Here is an 18,900-nt window from a genome sequence, read left to right as displayed (position 1 = left end):
AATACTGAGTATGTTGGCAAGTAATATCTGGATTTCAATGAACACATCAGAAAGTATACCTACAAAACCACATTCAAATTAAAAAGAAAACCAAGAAAATTCTCCCCCCCCCCCCCCCCCCCCCCCCCCCCCCAGGTAGATTAGTAGTAATGGCAATAGTGTATCTATTATGCAGACATTTTATAGTTTCTTTCTTGTCTGTGGAGATTATGTCAACATAAACCCATTTTATGTTGTCATATGGGACTTCTGCTCCATCAAGACATAGTGATAAGAAAGATTGGGTTGGAAAAAAAGGAGAAAGGATTTGTTTTTAGATGTAGATCAAATCAAGTAAAGGAGAAACTCTGTCCCTAAATCTGATACTTGCCTCCTAACTTACTTTCTGCAAGGTATCATGCTTTCTGTGTGAATGGGGCTGGTAGCTGCACAGGCAAAACCCCTTGCCTTTTTGTGAACTTCAGATGTGATTTTAATATTCCCTTATTGTAAGCTTTTTCTGTAATAAATGTGTGACTGTACAGAACTATCTTAGTTTATAAAATGCATTGCTTACATTTCTTCAATTTAATTTCATAAATGTTCAAGAAAAAGTCCTAGTGAAGGAAACCAGATCAGCATAATCTAAACTGTTCATTTGTTCATTTCAAAATCTCAGTATAGATGTCTTCATCAGCTGGAAAATACCATATAAGGTGGTGGACAGAACCATTTTTCATTTGAAATGCTGGCTCTATTCATCTTTGCCATCTGCATGCAATTAAAGAGTTTTTGAATCTCTTACTGAACCTCAAATTCAAGTCTCTCCCAATATACAGTACTGAGGAATCAGCACCTTTTTTTCTTTTTTTTATAATTTTGCAGCAAGATTGGGACATTATTGAATAAAGCTTCAGAACTTCATTTAATAATATTTAAACCTATGATAATGCCTATCCTATAAAAGTGACATTCTGTCAGTCTAGGTTTGTGATTTTTGTTACATCATCTAAGAGATGTAATAGGTCGAGTTGGGTCCAGGTAAATCTCTTTTTGACCTTTTTCCTTATTGAGGAGCCCAAACATAAAGCTGTGCCCAACTGGGTAAAGAGGACTGTGAGTCAGCAAAGCCAGCAAAAACTTTGGAAGCACTGGAGTCAATATTCTGAATCTTTACCTAGAACTGTCTAATGATAACATTTTTTAAACTCAAATAAAATAGACCATTGAGTTTTTATTAGCACAGACTATTTAAGATAATGAAAATATACCCATCCAAGCCATTGTTAATGGTGTGTTCAAATCAGGTCGTGTGCAGGACCAAATAAACTACTTCTCTCTCCATCATCACATTCCTGAAAAATAGTTGCTATTGGCAAAATCTTCTGGCTTGTTTTTTATTTCAGGATCTGGTGTCTCCAGGATGTTTTAATCTACCTAGCCATCAAATCAGAAATAAAGAAGAAACCAACACAGATTTTGCATGAAAACTGTACCTAGTAGTTTTTACATTTTTAAAAGAAGAAATAATAAAGAGAAATATTAGCTAATGGGAAAAGAATCGCTAAGGATTTAAAAAACAAAACAAACCAAAAGAGCCAAAACAATTTTGGATGCTTTATACAGTGTGAAATGCAAGCGATATCAAGCAATAGGAGTCAGAAAAGAGGGCTCGTTCTGCTAAAAGATGGTATAATAAGAATATAATTCTGGTATTTTTGTTAATGAAAGGTTAGAATGAGCTATCTACAGGACCGAGGAAATATCTTTTAAAAAAAAAAAAAAAAAAAAGCTAGACAAACATCTGTTAAGGATTATCTGGGCACTGTGGATTTTGTCTTAGTGTAGTGACATGGAATAGACAATCTTATGCAATTCTTCATCTTCCAACTCTGTATTCTTGTGATTTATTAACTAAATTCCATTTATAATCTTGATTGCCTGTCTCCTATAAGATGTCAATATTTTTATCTCATAAAGAAAGCTTGTTAAAGATTTTATTTTTTTATTTTATTTTATTTTAAGGTCTTTACATTATTTTTGACACATGCATGAAAAGTAGTAGTTAACCTACAACAATGAATTCTTATTGCTTTAAACAATCTCTCTTGTCTACCATATTTTCTTCTACGTTATGTTCTCTCCTGGGATGTGTAAGGCTGATGGATGATAATAGGTTTGTAGTAAGTTTGAAATACTGCATATCCAAAAATAGAGTACCTGATGTAGGATAAGCACCAAAGGAAACGTGCTCTCAGTAAGAATGCATGTAAAATAGCACATCAAACTTCCCATCGAGCAGACATACATCGTGGCTTATTTTTCCACCTATAGATTTTTTCATCTAAAATACGTAAGCAACAAATAAATAGATTCTGACAACAGTTTCAAATAACGTGTAGTGTAATGAACTTGGTTAATAAGGACATATCACAGGAATTGGCATCAATGCACTATAGGTAGGCTAGTTTCTAAGGAGTACTGCTGAGGTTTTCACTTTCTATCGTCAAAGAAATCACACTTCAGCACAGGTGGTGAATTCCTTGTCACCACAAGTTCCAGTAGGCATATAGGCAAAGAAGTCTGGATTTCTAATTAAAGAATAAGCAGAATGTTCTCAGTCATGTTGTCTTTTGTTAAATCTAGGTACTAAGCACAAAGTAAATATCCTTTCCTGTTAGGAAGTCACTAACTTCAGCTTTGTTTCTACTAACAAAGCAAAAAGCTGTTTTCATGCCATAAAAGTATTACACAGTGAGCATTCAACAACTTCTTTTTATGTCACTGCTTTTCTATTTTATAAATGAGTCCTCTTTTGTTTACTGTTGTTTCACAAAAATGTTTTAGCAACAACTATCTCCACACAGGCAATGAAGCCTTCTTATTTTACAGTAGGTAAAGCTGCCTTTGAGAAACCTAGAACATTTTTTCTTTAATTTGCTATTATATCGGGGAAGCTTTAACTTTAACATAGTAGCACCATTATAATCAGAAATACCAAAGCAAAATTCACTCCTAGAAGAAAAAGTGGATTTTTAAAAATATGAAATCCCAAGCTATACATCTTTTTTCAGGTGAACATTTTAAAGCCTGGAAATAATAACAAATGTAATTAAGTAGATTTCTTTTCCCTGATGTATTCCTTTCTGATACAAACCACATGTAATTTCATACTTAAAAGACCCTAAAAACTCCAATAGTAAGCAAGTCAATGCTTCTAAATAACTAGTGGAGTCTGTATGAGTTGCTATAAAGCTAAGCAAATCAACCGAATTTGATAAAACAAGAGCAATTCTGAAGTATCAACAAGAAGAAGGAATATGTGATACAGGCTTTTTCCTCAAGAGATAAGCATTTGATATGCTTGCTTTACAAAAGTAGGGATTTCAGGTTTTAACTGGAGATTTGTACTAATCACACTGAATTACTTTGTAAAACAGGAGAAGTGAAAGTATTATCTGAGCAAATTAGGGCAATCTCTCAAGAGATAACAGTGTTAAGAAGTCTCTTATTTAGGGAGGGTTTTTTTTTCTTTTTACTCAGTTTTTTACAAAACTCACAAAAAAGATCTATAAAACTCAAAGAGCCGCAAAAAATACTGTGCTGTAAGAAAGCCTCTAAAATCCATATGTGAAAGCCTGCTGTTCACAAAGGTTTTGCAGCATCAAAAGTAACAGAAAAAATTGACATATATGAAGTTAATAGCTTGTCCCCAAGCTGTCATGTCTATGCTTTATTCACCATTGGTGTGATCAGAATTCAACCAATTGCACTTCAAAGCTTATTTCTAAGATGAGGCTAGTAAAGTTGCATGAATTTTGAGATTAAGGGAATTCTAGATCTATCTATATATAGTGTTTGCAGGAAAACATTGGGTTAGATAAATTTCCAGTCGATATATCAGTCCATTCTAAAGTTTTCTTACTGTAGTAATACATAGTAGAAGATATTGTTCCTGCTAAAATTATGTACATAATAATCTATGCACTTAAGTAATTTTAGGAGCGGGAAACTTAAACATGCCAAAGTTAGACCAAGTGCCATTCCAACCAGAGGTAATAGAGGAATGTATATATAGCATGGCTCCCAGAATTCTCATCTGATCACACCACCATTTCTCAATGGTTTTTATTATATTCTCCAGTTGCCTCATGGTTGCAAACACATTCAGTCATTGTTTAAAACAGTGTGACTTAAACATTAGTATGAAAAATACTGACTTGAACACATCGATATTACAATATGCTATTAAGATATTATCATAAGTAAAACTGTGAACTTGTAACCCAGTTTTAAGTAGTAGACCATACTGAAACATATAACCTTGTGCTACTCTTTTTGCTAAAATGGAACAAAATTCGTTTAAAAACAAACGCAATCCGAATTGGGAAGCACATTTCCTTTGTTCTAAATTTATGGAAGTCAATTACCTTAGTCTTAATACAATTTGGAAGGGCACTTGAATGAATCACTGGTAAGTTAAGTGCTTTGGTGCTGTTCCAGGTACCAATTGCAGCCAGCAAAGGATGCTGTAACTTTTTTTCAGAAAAGAACTGCTCAGTGGCACTGTTACATTTGCAACACACCACCTAATGCAAAGTGGCTAATGCAAGGACAGCATCAACCTCTAAGTAAATGTAAAGGCCTGCAAAATTCCCACCTGTGTCTCAATATATAGAAATACAGATAAATTTGCCAGAAATGAAGAGAGAAATAGACAATTGTCACCTTTCATAAACTGTAGACTAAACCTGTATTCCACAACCCTGCTTTTGACGTACTCTATTCACCTCATCTTGAAAACAATTAGAATGTGTCTTTTTGTCAGACACTTTGACTCTTGGAGATTTATTTCTGTATAATTCACTTTACACACTTCCTGTTTGCACACTTTCATGTTTCCTGTGCCTTACAGAAAATATAGGTGGCCAATGTACATGTACGTTCTCACACAGCTTAACAGTATGTTCGTGGAAGCATAAGAGCTAAGAACAACTGACAGCAGTAGGGTAGTGAGTGCACCATGCTTGCCTGGACACCAAGTGAGGATTAGTACTGGTTGCTCCACTAATAACTTTTGTCAGTCTGACTCTGCGGTAGTAAGGAAGGAGAAGCATGAAAGTGAAGTGAAGCCTGCTGGCACAAGATTAATTTTCAGTAATTGGTGCTGAAGGGAGGACTAAAGGGAAGGTCCTTGAACTCTGGGGTAGAAATAGTTAAGAAGTCTTCTGTAGGCTACTCTTCTGTAAGAGTAGCCAGCTGGGTGGCAAAGAAGTGGAGACAAGCACCTGGAATGGACATTACAGAGAACTCACTGGATATACTGTAGGAAGAGAAGTTCTTATGTTGAATCTGAGAGAGCTGAAAAGTAAAACTGGAATTCGGGAAAAGGGTGACTGTCAGCTGGCAGGGTAAAAGTTGCTTTAGTTAGTATATGGGATCTGTCTGTTTTGAAGTTTTCACATGAAGGCTTGAGGTCCAAAGTCAAAAGACAGAGGCTAATGTTTTGACCTGTGTACAGCAAAGGTTGCAATTTTCTCCTCCAGGTGTACAACAACTAAGTCAGAGTGCTATTAGGACTGTGAGAGAAAGGGATGTGGCTTTAGCACATCCATCCATGCCAGGGGACATGTCAGTGACAATGACTGTGAAAGTGCCTTACAAATCTTGTGTGGTCGGTCATGTTTAGTGGCTGCTGGACATATTAGGTAGTTTGTTATGGTTACTATTGCAAAGGAGTATGAACATACTCCTGGTCTCTAACTTCCAATACACAAACAAAATTTTCAGGCACAAGAAAAATGCAACAAGCAATTGTTTGGAAAAATCCAGTACCAAATGCTGTATGTCCACTAAGCCTTGGCATTTTAGACACCAAGACTTAAGAAAAGAAGAAGAAAAATGCAAATCTCACCTGTACAGCACTTTTTCTGTGTAAAAGAGTGAAAGATTGAGCTTGGAGGCTGGGTAGTGTGCCAACTGACCAGTTGCAACTTCTTAGCAAGTCTGGTGTCTGTAGCCTCCCAACTGAGGCAAGTTATTTAATTAACAAAATGTATAACTGAGGGAGTTGTATAATTAACAGTTTCCTGATTTGGACATAGCTTCAATTTATAAGTTTACCAGGCTTTGGGCTTATCCACCTAAATATAGGTAAGTTGTTATATTTGAAACCATTTGAGGGAGTAGAAATATCAGAGGCTGGCACATACAACTAGACCTATGAGAGACCCCCCATGTCTGTGTGGAGCAACATCAGGAAGCAACACAGGACACGCTAGAGCATCTAAAATTCATCTAGATACCTATACTTAGACAACTGCCTACGTTTAGACAACACACTATGTCTTTTAAAACATAAATGAACAAATGTATTGAAAATATGTAGGAATCTGCACTGTGGAATACCTTTTTTTTTCTGCAGCCTGAAAGAATGACATTCAGATATGTTTACTGGAACAAATAAATCCTGCAATACATCAGTGATGCAGCAATGGTCTGCCCTTTAGAAAGTAATTCATGCCACAGGTGAATGCACTGAAACTGGACTTATTGTGGGAGTATTTAATTGCATTACTAAATAGCATATAACTTTTCTCAGGTTAATTCATGTTCTCTGCAGAGTGTGTGTAAAGCATCCAAGCATGATGATCCCACTTATTTAATGTGCCAAGAGTGTATGACAAGGCAGTTGGTAGTTATTAACTAGCCCAGTGCGACAGCATGCCTTTCACAACCATATTTCTGAAGATTAGTTTACTCCATGTCATTAACAGTCTGCGGCTTCTATTTCTTCTTATTTTCACCCTGTTTATTCCCTGGATTATGAGTAAGTAGGACCAACTGATCTTCACATTGAGTTACTGTTTTGAAACCAGGAGTCTGACCAAGACTGTCTCATTGTCTGTGTTCCAGTTCTATTCTGTTATCTTACACAAAACAAATGGCTATTGTGACATCTTCTTACAAATAACAGTTCCTCATGAACAGTGAACCAAACACTGAATATGTTCCAGCAAGATAATGCAACTTAGACATAGGGCATAAATACAAAGCACGGTAAGCCTTGTTCAAATATCCAAGACTCATTTTGTTTCACATTGTCACTCTTCAGTTCTTCTGTATGGATGAACATCTGGAACACTTTGTTTCAGAGTAGCTACTGCCTGTTAGTGTGAAACCCACATATCAAAATACCACCTATGTCAAGGACTCATAATATAGGAAAGACCTAGCTATAACCACCAACTCAGCTTTTTTTTTTACTTATAATTTTAAAAACACAATTGCAATTATGTAAGCAATGGAAACATTTGCCACCTGATTATTCCTATTTTTCCCAGTCAGATAGTGAAGCCTTTACTGTTTAACTGCATAACTCAGTTTGTCATGAGTGTATTCACGTAAGGTTTATGTTCTGAAGAAACTGTAAAAGTGAGGTTGCAATTTAATGTGTCCTTCTGAAAAACATGGAAGATATATTGTGGAGCGGAAGGTTTTTATCTTTTTAGTATGAGCAGGAAGCAGAAATTCTTAACTGTCACACTTGAGACAGGGGATGAGAGGAATGCCATGCACTGTTATCTTTGCTGGCTTGTGCTGTGGGGGCAGAATCATGTAGCTGGCCTTGTTCTTTGCCCCATATTTAGTTGGCATATGCTGAAGGGATTAGTGACTATGCTTCTCAATGAAGTTACATGCAAAGCTTGCTCAGGTATGGTGAAAAGGAAGATTTTTGTTCTCTTATTTATTCAGTCCTAAGGTCTATTATTACACATAGTATGATAAATTCAGCAAGCTATAAACATTCTGGTGTGCAGAACTACTGAAAAGTCTGCCCTTGTACACGGTTACCCCCAAATGATTTGCACTGCATGTGATTAGCTATAATCAGACCTGTGCTATGCACAAAAGGAAGAAACATAAGAAGCTGCTCTCTTTGTAACAGGTATGGCTGTAACCATGTTTAGAGATGAAGGACTGTATACCGGGTACAGGCTGTCCTAAAGGCAATGACTGATGGCAGTTTTTACTGTTTTCTGACCTCTGGACTTGACTGAGAGACAAACAAATGTGTCATTATTTCACTGTACTCCAGATGTATATTGGGAATATAAGGAAGATTCACAAAAATGATATGAAGATGACCAAAAGGCACTACTATAATCAGAAAGCATGATTCCTTGCAAAACAGAGGTTATGAATTTTCTGCATGTGTTCCTTGGTATTTTAGAACATACATTTTCATGGAAAAAATTCCTTGCTTTGGCTAAATTAGCCATCTAAGTTGCACAATGCAGCTCTGTGTAGAGATATTGGAGATACTTTCCTTCTGAAGGAAGTGAGACAAGGTGACAATTCCTAGGGTCTTTCACTGACTTTCAAAAGCTCGATAGCAAAATTCTTTGGTCCTCTCTGAAGCCCTGGTGAATCACCAGACAATGGCAACACAGCCAAAAAAAATGCCAGGAACAATGCTAGTAATGTCAGTAATCTCTTCAAAGAGACATGTAATTCTTAGCTGCTGTATCCAGGTTTCCCCACTTGTGTAAGAAGCAGCAACAACATGAAAGCATGCCCTTGCTTCTTTGGAATATAAAGTCATATAAATGGAGAATTAGTCTTTTCACATAAATTAAGAGTGTACACCATTAGTGCTGCTATATTCAAGGTGAAAGCATAATTGAAGCAGATAATATAAATGGGGATATTTCCTTACTAACAGATGTCTTTAATAAGAAAGCTACTAAGGTAAATGGAGAGGTTGAAATATTTTGAATTAAGAAAATCACAAAGTTAGATTTTCTGGGCTTCTCAGATAAATTCTATTGATAATTCTTTACCTAATGGAGAGTATCTAGATAGGATGTTTTAGAAAACAACTTTAAATGTGTCATTAATTGTACTATGTATTTACTTTTGGAGGAGGATGCACACTGTTTTAGGTAAAGTGCAGGCATAAACTGGTTTTGGCTGTGCCCTGGAAAACTTGTAGTCTGTAGACCCTGTCCTTATTTCTGTGCAGAAATACTGAGGCATTACTGAACAAAGAAACTGTAAACTGGACTTGGTGGAATAAAGGGGAGGGAAAAGAGAAACTCAGGTAGTGAAATCAGTGGCAGGACAACTCTTAGTGACATAAGAAAAATTCTCCTGTGCTTACAGGATAATAAGACAACTCAGATCAGAAGGGTCCTCGGGAGGTGTCTGGTTCAACACCCCCCCCCCCCCCCCCCCCCGCCCCCCTCCAAAGCAGCATCAGAAATACTAAAAGATTAGTTCATTACATTGCATTCTTGTAGCTGTTGCATTTGCAGTAGGGTAGAGCATAGGGAACTCTGGTGTAACAATTATTTCTGCTCTGTATCTCTCTCAAGGAAATGAATCAATAAACATGAGTGTGATCCATCAAAAGGGAAAGTTCAGTAAATTCTATATCTTGGAGAATCCAGTTCCAAGTGAACAAGACATGGGTATGGGAGAGTGGTAATTAAAGACAGGGAAAGACTCAAAAGCACGAGCAGAGGAAGCGGTGCTAAGATCACATCAGGTAACAAACAGTTGCCATATACCAGAACACAGTAAATAAAAATACAAAAGCAGCAAAAGGAACAGGGGATACATCCTATGCTGATTCTGTCACTATGCCTGCACACGAGAACCTCAGCACTACATTATCGCTGTATCCACAGGGTATCACCAGGTCCGCCTGCTTTGTCAGAGCCCCACTGTTCTTGCTAGCTCTTCTTCAACATCAAACAGGTTGGTCCTGCCTGTGGGCAGTGAGTCATCTAAGTGCATGGTTCATTGCACTGTGAAACTCTGAAGCAGGGAAGCCACAGCCACCAGCTGGCATACTTTATCAAGGGCCATTAGCTACAAACAAGCATGTGTCCTTTCATGGCTTCTAAATTTAGTTTCTAACAATTACTCTTCCTTCTGCATTTCATTTCAGGCTGGGTGCAGCTATACAATGTGGACTATAGATTTTCTGGATCTAGGAATCTAGTTTCAAAGTGTTTCCTATATCTTTTCTCTTTTGTAAATCTAGTAACAGTCCATAGGTATTTTAAATTACAGTAATGGAATGTACAAAATAGGAAACAGTAACTCTCCAACTCATGGCTTAGAAGCCAAATATCCAGTTTTGTATTATTATGGTTCCCCTTTTGTACTGCCTCTGAAAATTGCTTTGAGGTCCTGCTGTTTGCTTGCAGCTATTTGGAGTCATGAAAACTCTTTCCTGCATATCTGTATTTCCAGCCAAACCATAATAAGGCTATGGATAACTATTGTATGTAAAATATTCCCTATAACTAACCGGATAGGTTTGTTTGTTGTAATTGACAGGATTTGGTCTCTGCAGACAAGATAGGACCTGACTGAGTATGTCTCTTGACCAAATGACAGTAAATCACATATATGTAGGAGTTTCTTCCAACATGCAGCTGGAAACATTTTGTTCATCTGTCACTCTTGCTGCAGGATGAAAAGCCAATAGATGTGTGTCCTAGTTGCTCTGAGATGTCATTCCTCCTTCATCCTAAATAGCCTGAAATGTCAACATTGCCAATTGCCCATGTATTTTGTCTTATTCAGACAGCAGGCAGAAATGAGAACTCATAAAAGTCAAGCTCGGGATTGTCACCGCATATTCCTAGGATTATTAGCTAAATTTTCTTGAGATATGCACTTCAGATGCTCATTTTTGGTATTTGGGAGGACAATTAGTGTAAGGTCCAAAGCTTATTTTTTTCTACACTCTCTTGCTACTTGAGGCTAATAATTGTTAGGAGGCAAATCTTATTATTTCTTGGCAACTCAAGTTCTTAGCTGCTATTAAGTCCTTAAAGGAGTCACCCTGTTCACTATAGTATGTTGTGAATTTTCTAATTCACCCTGGGATTGTCCCACTCAGATTCATCAAAGCAAGCGCTCTCCTAATGTGTATCAGATCACTCTAAGATGGCTTTATATCTACAAAAGATTACCTACACAGTTATTTTAAGAAGATCTGAGTTAGTCAGAAAATAAGAGTTTCATTTTGGGGCATCTGGCTTGTTAGCTACAGAAGGTTATCTACAAACTTTAAACCAAAGTCAGGAAGAAAATAAGGGTTTCATTTTGTGGGCATGTTTGTTGAAAGTGAATGTCAAGGCAAGAATAACAAAAATAAACAGAATTTGATAAAGGAAGCTGGCATTACTGATACAATACTCACCCACTCTCTTGTGCTGGCTTTGTAGTGTGTACTGGTGCTCTAGTGGATAGGAGTTTAAAGCTAACTTACAAATGTTTATGTAAGATGCAGTGTGTGCTGTCTGCAGTGTAAACATACTCTGAGAAGCTTCTCAAATCCTGTAGACAGTTAAATTACAAGCTGCCTTGCAGTAAATCTAGACAATTTCCTATATGTTGGACTCCGTAAGGGCCAGGAAAACAATACGGGCATCTCATTTATGGCTAAGGGCTTAGATCTTAAGTTCGGCTGCAGTTATTACTATGTGCCTATATGTCTGTTGCTGAGTTGTATTTCATGATCTAATTACCCAAGAGGTTTCTTCTATGCTTTTTTTTTAAAAAATAGCACATATCAGAAGCTGCAATAGAACTTAATGTGTGGGGTTTTATTTGTGTATTTATTTTCTTGAACAATTCACAATAATGTTTCTTTAGAAAAGAAATCACCAGCTCTTCAGTAGACCAATTTATCTTTCATTTCTTTGCTTTAATTCTCCAACAGTAACTGGCAGGATTCCTGAGTGAAAGCAAGAAACATAATTTTATTGTAGTAGCAGATGTTCTCCACTAAGAACTTCCATTCTTGCTTTGCTGGTTTTGTTGACTCTCAGCTGCAGTCTTTGGTCCAGTTATTGCCTCTCTGTACTGCTAATGGAGCACTAAGTTACCTTACATAAATTTAAGGTTCCCAGTTGACAACTGCCCTTGAATATGTGAACTTGTACATTCTATAAAGTAGACAAAGGTGACACAACATCCCAGGCCAAATAATCTCCTCTTCCCCTGTGTAATAGGGAGCTTTTGGGGTGACTAGGGTGGGAGTAGCTGGTAGGAGTATGGGCTGAGACAGCAGAACCTAAGGACATGCTAAATTCCAAGAGCTGTTGGCCTAACAATGCTGGAGGTGGGTGACCCTCACTCAGGGAGCTTGAAAAGGCTACTCCAGCTGCTGCTTAATGTTGGCCAGGAATGACATAAGTTGGGTACTTTTCATGAAGGACAGTCAACTGAACCAGGCGAGAATGAAGTAAAATAAAATTTGGCCTGTTTAAGGGACACTAGACCAGTCTGCTCAGCCATGGTCAGTCAGAATAACCACACCTAGTCTCATGCTGTCCACTGAAGTCCTTTGTGTCTTTGCTCAAGCTTCTTTCTGCTCAAAGGCTTAGGCTCTCAGCCTGGAATACACCCAGTAACATTTCTGGTGGGTCTTAGGCCTGCATGACAAATTGGGTTAGAACTATAATCTGCTAATATAATGAATAATCAGGCAGATCTGTAATTGCCAACTCCTGCATATTTCTATAAATATCCACATGTACATCTAGATGTCATTTACACTGTCCTCAAGCTTCCTGGATGTGAGCCAGTGCCAGTCCAGATGCTGTATAGCTCCATGGGCAGGTTAATAAAGAGGGCATATTCACTCAAGCTAGGCACCCTGTTAGTTCAGCTACAAGGCTGACAGACCCGAGTTGAGCATTTAGCTTGGAAAAAGGAGCAGAGAGCCTGAAACTGTTTGCACCTGCTCTACAGTATTGCTGTTACAGATGAAGAAGAGAGGAAGACAGTAGCATCACTGAAGACACATTACTTAATTGTCAAATATTGTCGACTGAATTTTCTCCATTGTCAGTGGAAAAAGAAGGAGGGAGATGGGTGCCTCCAGAGCATGACCTTAACACCTTCACTGTCTGTACTGCCATGTGGGTGCATATTATCATGTCTTCCACCATTCCGGTAAAAGAATCAGTAGACTCCACTGTGGCCCCTTTCTTGCTTGTGCACTTGGCTTCCTTCCCTTGGAAACGAGGACGTGTGAGGGGAAACTCCAGTGCACACTACAATGGACCAGCTAAGGCTACACCTAGACCTCAGAATGCAATATACTGCCAGAGTCTACAGGCTAGGCTCACACAGAGAAACTCTGGTTTTAAGTTTGGAGCCAGGTCAGAATTTTGCAGCAGGGATAAGTTAAAGTCAGGTAGAACTAGGGGATAAATTGAAGTCTCTTTCAGGTCAGTGTCTTACTTACTGGGCTCTAGAGAGAGAAAGTGAGTCCATCTGTCATTAGGTATGACTACATACTGTGTTGTAGGTAAGTGCAACCTTGGTTTGTCCTTACTAAAAGCCAGCTTTGTGATAGCTCTGACAAATTTATCCATGGTAAATATAGCACTGAATTTGGACTAGAGGATTTTGCTTCTGAGATGGAAAAGATTCATGTTGAACTGAGATGCTAAGCTAAGAAAGATCATTGAGGATACCTGTCAAGTGGGAACAAGGTGATGTCTACTGGGAACTGCTTTTTCACTCTGTAAATGATTGGGTGCTCTGGCTTTCCCAAGTCCACAGTTAAAAAGTGATGGTTTGAGTTGTAAACAGTTACTTCATACCCTGGCATTAAGCGTGTTCAAAAGATGCTTTGCTGCAGTTGTTCTTGAAAGGAATGACAACCAACTTTTAATTCTTGAATATTCCTGCGAAGTTGAACTGACATCTTCCAGACACCTCCAGTAGTTGTCTGAGCATTGCAAGCAGCTGGAGACTAAGGGCATATAAGGTTAGCTTTAAATTACCTAAGAATTGGGTTCTACAAAAGTAGCATACCTAATTGGTAAGACAAAGTCACCTCCAGCAGGAGTAAACTGAATTTGTGCTATAAAGCAATATCAGAAATTGGTAATGTCTGTGCTTCAGTGTAATTACATGTTATGTATAACAAGTATAAATTACATGTTACACAGTATCTTGGTGGTGAGATACTGGTGAACAAAGTATTTCCTGAGGTAAGCCTGATATAAGGAATTAAACTTTACTCTTAATTTGTGTAAGGGCATTTCTTTAACTACCCAGCTACAGTTTATACCTGATTCCTTTAGAAATTTATAGAAACCCAAAAGTGAGGGTTTCATTGGGAGCATTTCTTAGTGTTCTCACTTAAATATACAAAATTACAGGTCTAATCTTATTACCATTCCTTCATGTCACATGAGTAAATTATCAAATATGCAATACTTTTTCTATGACTGTCATAAACAACAGGAATTTTGGAATTTTTAGTTACATGTGTAACTACAGATTTAAAGGTCAAAATAAAAAAAAAAAAAAATAAATTTGTGGGTCTCTGTCATGGTTTCAGCCCAGCTGGTAACAAAGGATCACATAGCCGCTTGCTCACTCCTCCCACCCCCCTCCAGTGGGACAGAGAGGAGAATCAGAGGAGAGAAAAGGTAGAAAACCCCAGAACCTCCAGGGTTGAGATAAGGGCAGTTTACTGGGACAACACACACACAAAAAAAGAGAAGTTACAACAACAACAATCATGCTAATGAAAGAGTATACAAAATGAGTGATGCACAGTGCAACTGCTCACCACCTGGAACCCAACGCTCCACCACTTCCCCCAATGAAAGTCGAGAGAGCCCCCCAAGCCCGCTCCCTATTTATATACTAAGCTTGATGTCACATGGTATGGAATAGATCCTTGGCTAGTTCAGGTCAGCTGTCCCAGCTATGCCCCCCATCTCCCAGGTTCCTGTAAAAATTAACTCTATCCCAGCTGAACACAAGACATTATCCACCCCTTATTCTATACCATCTACATCATGCCCAGATCTTACATTTTCCGATTAACCACTACCACATTCCTTGTATTATATATATACATGTGTGTATGTATATGGACAGCTCCCCCTCCCCCCTCCCCCCTGCCCCCCCCCAGAATAGCATTCCCTTAGTCTATGGGCCATCCCTCTAATGTGCCATCAATTTTATTTAGTCCATGACTTTTGGGCTCCATCTGTTGTAACAGTCCTTCAGGATAGGAGAGATGGTGTGAGGTGTTGGGTTGTTGTATGCTGCCTCTGGAACTTGTGGCTGGTACTTTTGATGCAACCCATGCCCTTGGTCTGCAGGTCAAAGGTGTTACCTTGAGGAAATCACTGGACACCACTTCAAGTTCCATCACTGTTGTACTTGGCTCTGTTTCAAAGTCCATCCTTCAGTTATTTGAGTAATTCTTACTGTAATACCCTTGATAGGGCATATAGACACTATAGATACAATGACATACATTGGCAGGTTATTTAGCAGTTAAATATCATACAGCCTAATTCACTGGCTGTTCTCTCCCAAAATCAAATCTCCCTGAGGCACACATCGAACTTCCCCATCCTTCTGCATCACCCACCAAGTGCACCCAGGTCCTTGAGCAAAAACAATCCCTTGGATGGGTTTGTCTCTGCTTGAGGCAGGACTAAGCCAGACTGTCTTCCCTAACATACTCCTCATGCGCACTACAGGGACTTTATCCGATTGGCAGATCCTCTAGTATTAACTAACCAGGTGGCTTTTGTTAAATGTGTATCCCAATGTTTGAACGTTCCCCCCCCATTGCTCTCGATGCAGTTTTCAGCAGTCCGTTGTATCATTCGATTTTTCCAGAGGCTGGTGCGTGATAAGGAATGCGATATACCCACTCAATGCCATGCTCTTTGGCCCAGGTGTCTATTGTTGTTGAAATAACCCAGGTTTCCGTTGTTTCCAAAGTGAGTCCCGTTGTCTGACTCAATTCTTTCTGGGATGCCATATCGCCATAAAACTTTCTCTTCAAGGCCCAGGATAGTGTTCTGGGCAGTGGCATGGGACACAGGGTATGTTTCCAGCCATCCAGTGGTTGCTTCCACCGTTGTAAGCAAATAGCACTTGCCTTGGCAGGTTCATGGGAGTGTGATATAGTCAATCTGCCAGGCCTCCCCCTGGTTATATTTCAGCCATCGCCCTCCATATGACAGGGGTTTTAGCCGCTTGGCTTGCTTAATTGCAGCACATGTTTCACATTCATGGATAACCTCCACAATAGTGTCCATGGTCAAGTCCACCCCTCGATCACAAGCCCATCTATATGTTGCATCTCTTCCCTGATGGCCTGAGGTATCGTGGGCCCACTGAGCCATAAATTGCTCACCCCTATGTTGCCAGTCCAAGTCCACCTGCGACACTTCAATCTTGGCGGCCTGATCTGCCTGGTGGTTGTTTTGATGTTCTTCAGTGGCCTGACTCTTGGGTACATGAACATCTACGTGACGTACTTTTACCACTAGCTTCTCTATCCGAACAACAATATCTTGCCACAGTGCGGCAGCCCAGATGGGTTTACCTCTGCGCTGCCAGTTGCCCTTCTTCCATTGCTGTAGCCACCCCCATAGGGCATTTGCCACCATCCATGAGTCAGTAGAGAGAGAGAGCACTGGCCACTTTTCTCTTTCAGCAATATCTAATGCTAGCTGGATGGCTTTCACTTCTGCAAACTGACTCGATTCACCTTCTCCTTCAGCAGTTTCTGCGACTAGTCGTGTAGGACTCCATACAGCAGCCTTCCACCTCCTACGTTTTCCCACAATCCGACAGGAGCCATCAGTGAACAGGGCATATTGCCTCTCATTTTCTGACAGTTTATTATACAGCGGGGCCCCTTCAGCCCGTGTCACCTCCTCCTCTGGTGACATTCCAAAATCTTTGTCTTCTGGCCGGTCCATGATCACTTCCACAATTCCTGGGTGACTGGGGTTTCCTATGTGAGCCCGCTGTGTGATCAGTGTGGCCCACTTACTCCACGTGGCGTCACTCGTGTGATGTGTAGAGGAGACTTTCCCTTTGAACATCCAGCCCAGCACTGGCAGTCGGGGTGCTAAGAGGAGCTGTGTCTCAGTACCAACCACTTCTGAGGCGGCTCAAACTCCTTCATATGCCACCAATATCTCTTTTCCAGTTGCAGTATAGCAAGCCTCGGATCCTCGATATCCTCGACTCCAAAACCCCAGGGGTTGGCCTCGGGTCTCCCCAGGTGCTTTCTGCCAGAGTCTCCAGGTAGGGCCATTCTCCCCAGCCACAGTGTAGAGCACATTTCTAACATCTTGTCCTGCCTAGACTGGCCCAAGGGCTACTGCATGAGCAATCTCCTGCTTAATTTGTTCAAAGACTTGTCGTTGCTCACGCCCCCATTTAAAGTCGTTCTTCTTCTGGGTGACTTGGTAGAGAGGACTTACCATTTGACTGTAATTTGGAATATGCATTCTCCAAAAGCCCACGACACCTAAGAAAGCCTGTGTTTCCTTTTTATTAGTCGGTGAGGACATAGCTGCTCTTTTGCTGATCACATCCATAGGGATCTGACGATGCCCATCTTGGCACTTTACTCCTAAGAACTGGATCTCCTGCGCAGGTCCCTTGACCTTACTTTCTTTTATGGCAAAACCAGCCTTCAAAAGGATTTGGATTATTTTCTTCCCTTTCTCAAAAACTTCTTCTGCCCCATACGATGATGTCATCAATGTATTGCAGGTCTTCTGGAGCTTCACCTTTTTCCAGTGCAGCCTGGATCAGTCCATGGCAAATAGTGGGGCTGTGTTTCCACCCCTGGGGTAGTTGATTCCAGGTGTACTGGATGTCCCTCCAAGTGAAAGCAAACGGTGGCCTGCACTCCCAGGTTAGCCCGTCGTGTGTACTTTCTCTCTCCTCTCTCTTGGGCAGAGGAATCCTTACTCCCAATACTGTGATGCCGGCCTGCACAGATGGGGAGGAGGACATATCCACTTTGAATTGCTGGACCTGTTGGAACAATTCCTCTACAGCTGAGACACAGCCCCGTAGGGAGGAAGAGAGACTTCCTTTGTATTGCCGGAGCTGGACAGCCAATTTGTTCACTGTTTGTCCATAGCCTTCTTTCCAAGACATTACTGCCAATGAGTTGGCATAGGTTGGTGGTGCACTTCGTAGAAACTTCCGCCACATGGGTTGTGTGCATTGGACTTCATCTGGATCTGTGGGTGACTGCGCATTTTCTGGATCATTATAAATTTGTTGAGGATTTTTGGTTCAGTAAATACATGTAAGCAATCCAGCCGTTCGGTGGGAATGAAGCATAAGTTTACAAAAGTGCCAGAGCAGACAAGGACGTTGTGTCCTTGTGTGCTGGGAAAAAGAAGATAAGAAGAGCCCAACAAACAACTCCTGGATGCCGAAGAATGAGATAAGTAACTGCTGGACACCTCATGAAGAAGCCCACACAGCCAATAGAGAATATGATAGTGTCGCGTGAACCGGGGTATTGTACCAATTAGAGTGTTGTATAAGGCGCATGCACAAGTACATAAGGTATATAACTGTGTTAAACGTTGTAGTAAATGGACTTCACTTGATCACATTGGTCTGTGCGTGATTTCCCCTGTGGATCCTCCGCAACAATAAATCACCTCCAGTATGGCTAATTCCCTCAGGTGCTGGATACCTCTCTCCATGGTGGTCCACTTGCCCTGGTGACATGTAGCTTCATCCTTGAAGGGGTATCTTTCCTTCACACCTGCAGAAGTCGCCTCCAGAGGCTGAGGACTTGTGTTTTTCTCCCAACTGTCTTGTCAATGCCCCCTTCCCTAGACAGGGATCCCAACTGCTTGGCTTCCTTAACCTCTAATTCCAAACTACTGTCCCCATTATCCCAGCATCAGAGCAGCCAGGTAACAATGTGCTCACCTGGGTGGCAGGCATGCATGTCATGCAACTCACTCAGGGATAGAGATAGGGTGATTATTTCAGGTTCTGCCTCTTCCTCCTGTTCTCGCGATGACCCTGGTCCACTTTCATCTCTCACTAAGCAAGCTGATTTCTTTGTGTGTTTCT

The sequence above is a fragment of the Accipiter gentilis genome, chromosome Z (assembly GCF_929443795.1).
Source record: "Accipiter gentilis chromosome Z, bAccGen1.1, whole genome shotgun sequence".
In the NCBI taxonomy this organism is placed as follows: Eukaryota; Metazoa; Chordata; class Aves; order Accipitriformes; family Accipitridae; genus Astur; species Astur gentilis.
The sequence above is the reverse complement of the archived record's forward strand: the minus strand, read 5'-3'. Positions refer to the sequence as shown.